Genomic DNA, 10,808 nt, shown 5'->3' with positions numbered 1-10,808 from the left:
CTACATGATCCTAACCATAACATGATCCTAACCACAACATGATCCTAACCATAACATGATCCTAACCACAACATGATCCTAACCATAACATGATCCTAACCACAACATGATCCTAACCATAACATGATCCTAACCTAACCACAACATGATCCTAACCACAACATGATCCTAACCACAACATGATCCTAACCACAACATGATCCTAACCACAACATGATCCTAACCACAACATGATCCTAACCACAACATGATCCTAACCTAACCATAACATGATCCTAACCTAACCATAAAATGATCCTAACCTAACCACAACATGATCCTAACCTAACCACAACATGATCCTAACCACAACATGATCCTAACCACAACATGATCCTAACCACAACATGATCCTAACCATAACATGATCCTAACCACAACATGATCCTAACCACAACATGATCCTAACCACAACATGATCCTAACCATAACATTATCCTAACCTAACCACAACATGATCCTAACCACAACATGATCCTAACCACAACATGATCCTAACCATAACATTATCCTAACCTAACCACAACATGATCCTAACCACAACATGATCCTAACCACAACATGATCCTAACCATAACATGATCCTAACCACAACATGATCCTAACCACAACATGATCCTAACCACAACATGATCCTAACCATAACATGATCCTAACCTAACCATAACATGATCCTAACCATAACATGATCCTAACCACAACATGATCCTAACCACAACATGATCCTAACCACAACATGATCCTAACCTAACCACAACATGATCCTAACCACAACATGATCCTAACCACAACATGATCCTAACCTAACCACAACATGATCCTAACCATAACATGATCCTAACCATAACATGATCCTAACCTAACCACAACATGATCCTAACCATAACATGATCCTAACCACAACATGATCCTAACCACAACATGATCCTAACCACAACATGATCCTAACCATAACATGATCCTAACCTAACCACAACATGATCCTAACCACAACATGATCCTAACCACAACATGATCCTAACCACAACATGATCCTAACCACAACATGATCCTAACCATAACATGATCCTAACCATAACATGATCCTAACCACAACATGATCCTAACCACAACATGATCCTAACCATAACATGATCCTAACCACAACATGATCCTAACCACAACATGATCCTAACCACAACATGATCCTAGCCACAACATGATCCTAACCACAACATGATCCTAACCTAACCACAACATGATCCTAACCTAACCATAACATAATATAATCACTACATGATCCTAACCATAACATGATCTTAACCACAACATGATCCTAACCATAACATGATCCTAACCATAACATGATCCTAACCTAACCACAACATGATCCTAACCACAACATGATCATAACCACAACATGATCCTAACCACAACATGATCCTAACCACAACATGATCCTAACCACAACATGATCCTAACCACAACATGATCCTAACCTAACCATAACATGATCCTAACCACAACATGATCCTAACCACAACATGATCCTAACCACAACATGATCCTAACCTAACCATAACATGATCCTAACCTAACCATAACATGATCCTAACCTAACCATAAAATGATCCTAACCTAACCACAACATGATCCTAACCTAACCACAACATGATCCTAACCACAACATGATCCTAACCACAACATGATCCTAACCACAACATGATCCTAACCACAACATGATCCTAACCTAACCATAACATGATCCTAACCATAACATGATCCTAACCACAACATGATCCTAACCACAACATGATCCTAACCACAACATGATCCTAACCATAACATGATCCTAACCACAACATGATCCTAACCACAACATGATCCTAACCACAACATGATCCTAACCACAACATGATCCTAACCACAACATGATCCTAACCATAACATGATCCTAACCATAACATGATCCTAACCACAACATGATCCTAACCACAACATGATCCTAACCACAACATGATCCTAACCACAACATGATCCTAACCATAACATGATCCTAACCACAACATGATCCTAACCACAACATGATCCTAACCACAACATGATCCTAACCACAACATGATCCTAACCTAACCACAACATGATCCTAACCATAACATGATCCTAACCATAACATGATCCTAACCATAACATGATCTTAACCACAACATGATCCTAACCATAACATGATCCTAACCACAACATGATCCTAACCTAACCACAACATGATCCTAACCACAACATGATCCTAACCACAACATAATATAACCACAACATGATCCTAACCACAACATGATCCTAACCATAACATGATCTTAACCATAACATGATCCTAACCACAACATGATCCTAACCACAACATGATCCTAACCACAACATGATCCTAACCACAACATGATCCTAACCACAACATGATCCTAACCACAACATGATCCTAACCACAACATGATCCTAACCACAACATGATCCTAACCACAACATGATCCTAACCATAACATGATCCTAACCACAACATGATCCAAACCTAACCACAACATGATCCTAACCACAACATGATCCTAACCTAACCACAACATGATCCTAACCATAACATGATCCTAACCATAACATGATCCTAACCACAACATGATCCTAACCACAACATGATCCTAACCACAACATGATCCTAACCACAACATGATCCTAACCACAACATGATCCTAACCTAACCACAACATGATCCTAACCACAACATGATCATAACCACAACATGATCCTAACCACAAGATGATCCTAACCATAACATGATCCTAACCACAACATGATCCTAACCATAACATGATCCTAACCACAACATGATCCTAACCACAACATGATCCTAACCACAACATGATCCTAACCTAACCACAACATGATCCTAACCACAACATGATCCTAACCACAACATGATCCTAACCTAACCACAACATGATCTTAACCATAACATGATCCTAACCACAACATGATCCTAACCACAACATGATCCTAACCTAACCACAACATGATCCTAACCACAACATGATCCTAACCACAACATGATCCTAACCTAACCACAACATGATCCTAACCATAACATGATCCTAACCACAACATGATCCTAACCACAACATGATCCTAACCACAACATGATCCTAACCACAACATGATCCTAACCTAACCATAACATGATCCTAACCACAACATGATCCTAACCTAACCACAACATGATCCTAACCTAACCACAACATGATCCTAACCACAACATGATCCTAACCACAACATGATCCTAACCACAACATGATCCTAACCACAACATGATCCTAACCTAACCACAACATGATCCTAACCTAACCACAACATGATCCTAACCATAACATGATCCTAACCATAACATGATCCTAACCTAACCACAACATGATCCTAACCACAACATGATCCTAACCATAACATGATCCTAACCTAACCACAACATGATCCTAACCACAACATGATCCTAACCATAACATGATCCTAACCTAACCATAACATGATCCTAACCTAACCACAACATGATCCTAACCACAACATGATCCTAACCATAACATGATCCTAACCATAACATGATCCTAACCTAACCATAACATTATATAATCACAACATGATCATAACCATAACATGATCCTAACCTAACCACAACATGATCCTAACCACAACATGATCCTAACCACAACATGATCCTAACCACAACATGATCCTAACCACAACATGATCCTAACCACAACATGATCCTAACCACAACATGATCCTAACCTAACCACAACATGATCCTAACCACAACATGATCATAACCACAACATGATCCTAACCACAAGATGATCCTAACCACAACATGATCCTAACCATAACATGATCCTAACCACAACATGATCCTAACCACAACATGATCCTAACCATAACATGATCCTAACCACAACATGATCCTAACCACAACATGATCCTAACCACAACATGATCCTAACCACAACATGATCCTAACCATAACATGATCCTAACCACAACATGATCCTAACCATAACATGATCCTAACCACAACCTGATCCTAACCTAACCACAACATGATCCTAACCACAACATGATCCTAACCATAACATGATCCTAACCATAACATGATCCTAACCACAACATGATCCTAACCACAACATGATCCTAACCATAACATGATCCTAACCACAACATGATCCTAACCATAACATGATCCTAACCTAACCACAACATGATCCTAACCACAACATGATCATAACCACAACCTGATCCTAACCTAACCACAACATGATCCTAACCATAACATGATCCTAACCACAACATGATCCTAACCACAACATGATCCTAACCACAACATGATCCTAACCATAACATGATCCTAACCACAACCTGATCCTAACCTAACCACAACATGATCCTAACCACAACATGATCCTAACCACAACATGATCATAACCACAACATGATCCTAACCACAACATGATCCTAACCATAACATGATCCTAACCACAACATGATCCTAACCACAACATGATCCTAACCACAACATGATCCTAACCACAACATGATCCTAACCACAACATGATCCTAACCACAACATGATCCTAACCACAACATGATCCTAACCACAACATGATCCTAACCACAACATGATCCTAACCATAACATGATCCTAACCACAACATGATCCTAACCATAACATGATCCTAACCATAACATAACATGATCCTAACCTAAACATAACATGATCCTAACCACAACATGATCCTAATCACAACATGATCCTAACCACAACATGATCCTAACCATAACATGATCCTAACCACAACATGATCCTAACCACAACATGATCCTAACCACAACATGATCCTAGCCACAACATGATCCTAACCACAACATGATCCTAACCTAACCACAACATGATCCTAACCTAACCATAACATAATATAATCACTACATGATCCTAACCATAACATGATCCTAACCACAACATGATCCTAACCATAACATGATCCTAACCACAACATGATCCTAACCATAACATGATCCTAACCACAACATGATCCTAACCATAACATGATCCTAACCTAACCACAACATGATCCTAACCACAACATGATCCTAACCACAACATGATCCTAACCACAACATGATCCTAACCACAACATGATCCTAACCACAACATGATCCTAACCACAACATGATCCTAACCTAACCATAACATGATCCTAACCTAACCATAAAATGATCCTAACCTAACCACAACATGATCCTAACCTAACCACAACATGATCCTAACCACAACATGATCCTAACCACAACATGATCCTAACCACAACATGATCCTAACCATAACATGATCCTAACCACAACATGATCCTAACCACAACATGATCCTAACCACAACATGATCCTAACCATAACATTATCCTAACCTAACCACAACATGATCCTAACCACAACATGATCCTAACCACAACATGATCCTAACCATAACATTATCCTAACCTAACCACAACATGATCCTAACCACAACATGATCCTAACCACAACATGATCCTAACCATAACATGATCCTAACCACAACATGATCCTAACCACAACATGATCCTAACCACAACATGATCCTAACCATAACATGATCCTAACCTAACCATAACATGATCCTAACCATAACATGATCCTAACCACAACATGATCCTAACCACAACATGATCCTAACCACAACATGATCCTAACCTAACCACAACATGATCCTAACCACAACATGATCCTAACCACAACATGATCCTAACCTAACCACAACATGATCCTAACCATAACATGATCCTAACCATAACATGATCCTAACCTAACCACAACATGATCCTAACCATAACATGATCCTAACCACAACATGATCCTAACCACAACATGATCCTAACCACAACATGATCCTAACCATAACATGATCCTAACCTAACCACAACATGATCCTAACCACAACATGATCCTAACCACAACATGATCCTAACCACAACATGATCCTAACCACAACATGATCCTAACCATAACATGATCCTAACCATAACATGATCCTAACCACAACATGATCCTAACCACAACATGATCCTAACCATAACATGATCCTAACCACAACATGATCCTAACCACAACATGATCCTAACCACAACATGATCCTAGCCACAACATGATCCTAACCACAACATGATCCTAACCTAACCACAACATGATCCTAACCTAACCATAACATAATATAATCACTACATGATCCTAACCATAACATGATCTTAACCACAACATGATCCTAACCATAACATGATCCTAACCATAACATGATCCTAACCTAACCACAACATGATCCTAACCACAACATGATCATAACCACAACATGATCCTAACCACAACATGATCCTAACCACAACATGATCCTAACCACAACATGATCCTAACCACAACATGATCCTAACCACAACATGATCCTAACCTAACCATAACATGATCCTAACCACAACATGATCCTAACCACAACATGATCCTAACCACAACATGATCCTAACCTAACCATAACATGATCCTAACCTAACCATAACATGATCCTAACCTAACCATAAAATGATCCTAACCTAACCACAACATGATCCTAACCTAACCACAACATGATCCTAACCACAACATGATCCTAACCACAACATGATCCTAACCACAACATGATCCTAACCACAACATGATCCTAACCTAACCACAACATGATCCTAACCATAACATGATCCTAACCACAACATGATCCTAACCACAACATGATCCTAACCACAACATGATCCTAACCACAACATGATCCTAACCATAACATGATCCTAACCACAACATGATCCTAACCACAACATGATCCTAACCACAACATGATCCTAACCACAACATGATCCTAACCACAACATGATCCTAACCACAACATGATCCTAACCATAACATGATCCTAACCACAACATGATCCTAACCACAACATGATCCTAACCACAACATGATCCTAACCACAACATGATCCTAACCATAACATGATCCTAACCACAACATGATCCTAACCACAACATGATCCTAACCACAACATGATCCTAACCACAACATGATCCTAACCTAACCACAACATGATCCTAACCATAACATGATCCTAACCATAACATGATCCTAACCATAACATGATCCTAACCACAACATGATCCTAACCATAACATGATCCTAACCACAACATGATCCTAACCTAACCACAACATGATCCTAACCACAACATGATCCTAACCACAACATAATATAACCACAACATGATCCTAACCACAACATGATCCTAACCATAACATGATCCTAACCATAACATGATCCTAACCACAACATGATCCTAACCACAACATGATCCTAACCACAACATGATCCTAACCACAACATGATCCTAACCACAACATGATCCTAACCACAACATGATCCTAACCACAACATGATCCTAACCACAACATGATCCTAACCACAACATGATCCTAACCACAACATGATCCTAACCACAACATGATCCTAACCACAACATGATCCTAACCACAACATGATCCTAACCACAACATGATCCTAACCTAACCACAACATGATCCTAACCATAACATGATCCTAACCATAACATGATCCTAACCACAACATGATCCTAACCACAACATGATCCTAACCACAACATGATCCTAACCACAACATGATCCTAACCACAACATGATCCTAACCTAACCACAACATGATCCTAACCACAACATGATCATAACCACAACATGATCCTAACCACAAGATGATCCTAACCATAACATGATCCTAACCACAACATGATCCTAACCATAACATGATCCTAACCACAACATGATCCTAACCACAACATGATCCTAACCACAACATGATCCTAACCTAACCACAACATGATCCTAACCACAACATGATCCTAACCACAACATGATCCTAACCTAACCACAACATGATCTTAACCATAACATGATCCTAACCACAACATGATCCTAACCACAACATGATCCTAACCTAACCACAACATGATCCTAACCACAACATGATCCTAACCACAACATGATCCTAACCTAACCACAACATGATCCTAACCATAACATGATCCTAACCACAACATGATCCTAACCACAACATGATCCTAACCACAACATGATCCTAACCACAACATGATCCTAACCTAACCATAACATGATCCTAACCACAACATGATCCTAACCTAACCACAACATGATCCTAACCTAACCACAACATGATCCTAACCACAACATGATCCTAACCACAACATGATCCTAACCACAACATGATCCTAACCACAACATGATCCTAACCTAACCACAACATGATCCTAACCTAACCACAACATGATCCTAACCATAACATGATCCTAACCATAACATGATCCTAACCTAACCACAACATGATCCTAACCACAACATGATCCTAACCATAACATGATCCTAACCTAACCACAACATGATCCTAACCACAACATGATCCTAACCATAACATGATCCTAACCTAACCATAACATGATCCTAACCTAACCACAACATGATCCTAACCACAACATGATCCTAACCATAACATGATCCTAACCACAACATGATCCTAACCACAACATGATCCTAACCACAACATGATCCTAGCCTAACCACAACATGATCCTAACCACAACATGATCCTAACCACAACATGATCCTAACCACAACATGATCCTAACCTAACCATAACATGATCCTAACCTAACCATAACATGATCCTAACCACAACATGATCCTAACCATAACATGATCCTAACCACAACATGATCCTAACCATAACATGATCCTAACCTAACCACAACATGATCCTAACCACAACATGATCCTAACCATAACATGATCCTAACCATAACATGATCCTAACCACAACATGATCCTAACCACAACATGATCCTAACCACAACATGATCCTAACCACAACATGATCCTAACCACAACATGATCCTAACCTAACCACAACATGATCCTAACCCTTAACCACAACATGATCCTAACCATAACATGATCCTAACCACAACATGATCCTAACCACAACATGATCCTAACCACAACATGATCCTAACCACAACATGATCCTAACCACAACATGATCCTAACCACAACATGATCCTAACCACAACATGATCCTAACCACAACATGATCCTAACCACAACATGATCCTAACCACAACATGATCCTAACCACAACATGATCCTAACCACAACATGATCCTAACCACAACATGATCCTAACCATAACATGATCCTAACCATAACATGATCCTAACCACAACATGATCCTAACCACAACATGATCCTAACCACAACATGATCCTAACCACAACATGATCCTAACCACAACATGATCCTAACCTAACCACAACATGATCCTAACCACATGATCCAACCAACATGATCCTAACCTAACCACAACATGATCCTAACCTAACCACAACATGATCCTAACCACAACATGATCCTAACCACAACATGATCCTAACCACAACATGATCCTAACCATAACATGATCCTAACCATAACATGATCCTAACCTAACCACAACATGATCCTAACATTAACATGATCCTAACCACAACATGATCCTAACCACAACATGATCCTAACCTAACCACAACATGATCCTAACCACAACATGATCCTAACCACAACATGATCCTAACCACAACATGATCCTAACCACAACATGATCCTAACCACAACATGATCCTAACCACAACATGATCCTAACCACAACATGATCCTAACCACAACATGATCCTAACCACAACATGATCCTAACCATAACATGATCCTAACCTAACCACAACATGATCCTAACCATAACATGATCCTAACCATAACATGATCCTAACCACAACATGATCCTAACCACAACATGATCCTAACCACAACATGATCCTAACCACAACATGATCCTAACCATAACATGATCCTAACCACAACATGATCCTAACCATAACATGATCCTAACCTAACCACAACATGATCCTAACCACAACATGATCCTAACCTAACCACAACATGATCCTAACCACAACATGATCCTAACCACAACATGATCCTAACCACAACATGATCCTAACCACAACATGATCCTAACCATAACATGATCCTAACCATAACATGATCCTAAACACAACATGATCCTAACCACAACATGATCCTAACCACAACATGATCCTAACCACAACATGATCCTAACCACAACATGATCCTAACCACAACATGATCCTAACCACAACATGATCCTAACCACAACATGATCCTAACCACAACATGATCCTAACCTAACCACAACATGATCCTAACCACAACATGATCCTAACCACAACATGATCCTAACCTAACCATAACATGATCCTAACCACAACATGATCCTAACCTAACCACAACATGATCCTAACCATAACATGATCCTAACCACAACATGATCCTAACCACAACATGATCCTAACCTAACCACAACATGATCCTAACCACAACATGATCCTAACCACAACATGATCCTAACCTAACCACAACATGATCCTAACCACAACATGATCCTAACCATAACATGATCCTAACCACAACATGATCCTAACCATAACATGATCCTAACCACAACATGATCCTAACCACAACATGATCCTAACCACAACA

Source organism: Salmo salar, unplaced genomic scaffold (genome assembly GCF_905237065.1).
Source record: "Salmo salar unplaced genomic scaffold, Ssal_v3.1, whole genome shotgun sequence".
In the NCBI taxonomy this organism is placed as follows: domain Eukaryota; kingdom Metazoa; phylum Chordata; class Actinopteri; order Salmoniformes; family Salmonidae; genus Salmo; species Salmo salar.
This window is presented reverse-complemented; position numbering follows the sequence as displayed.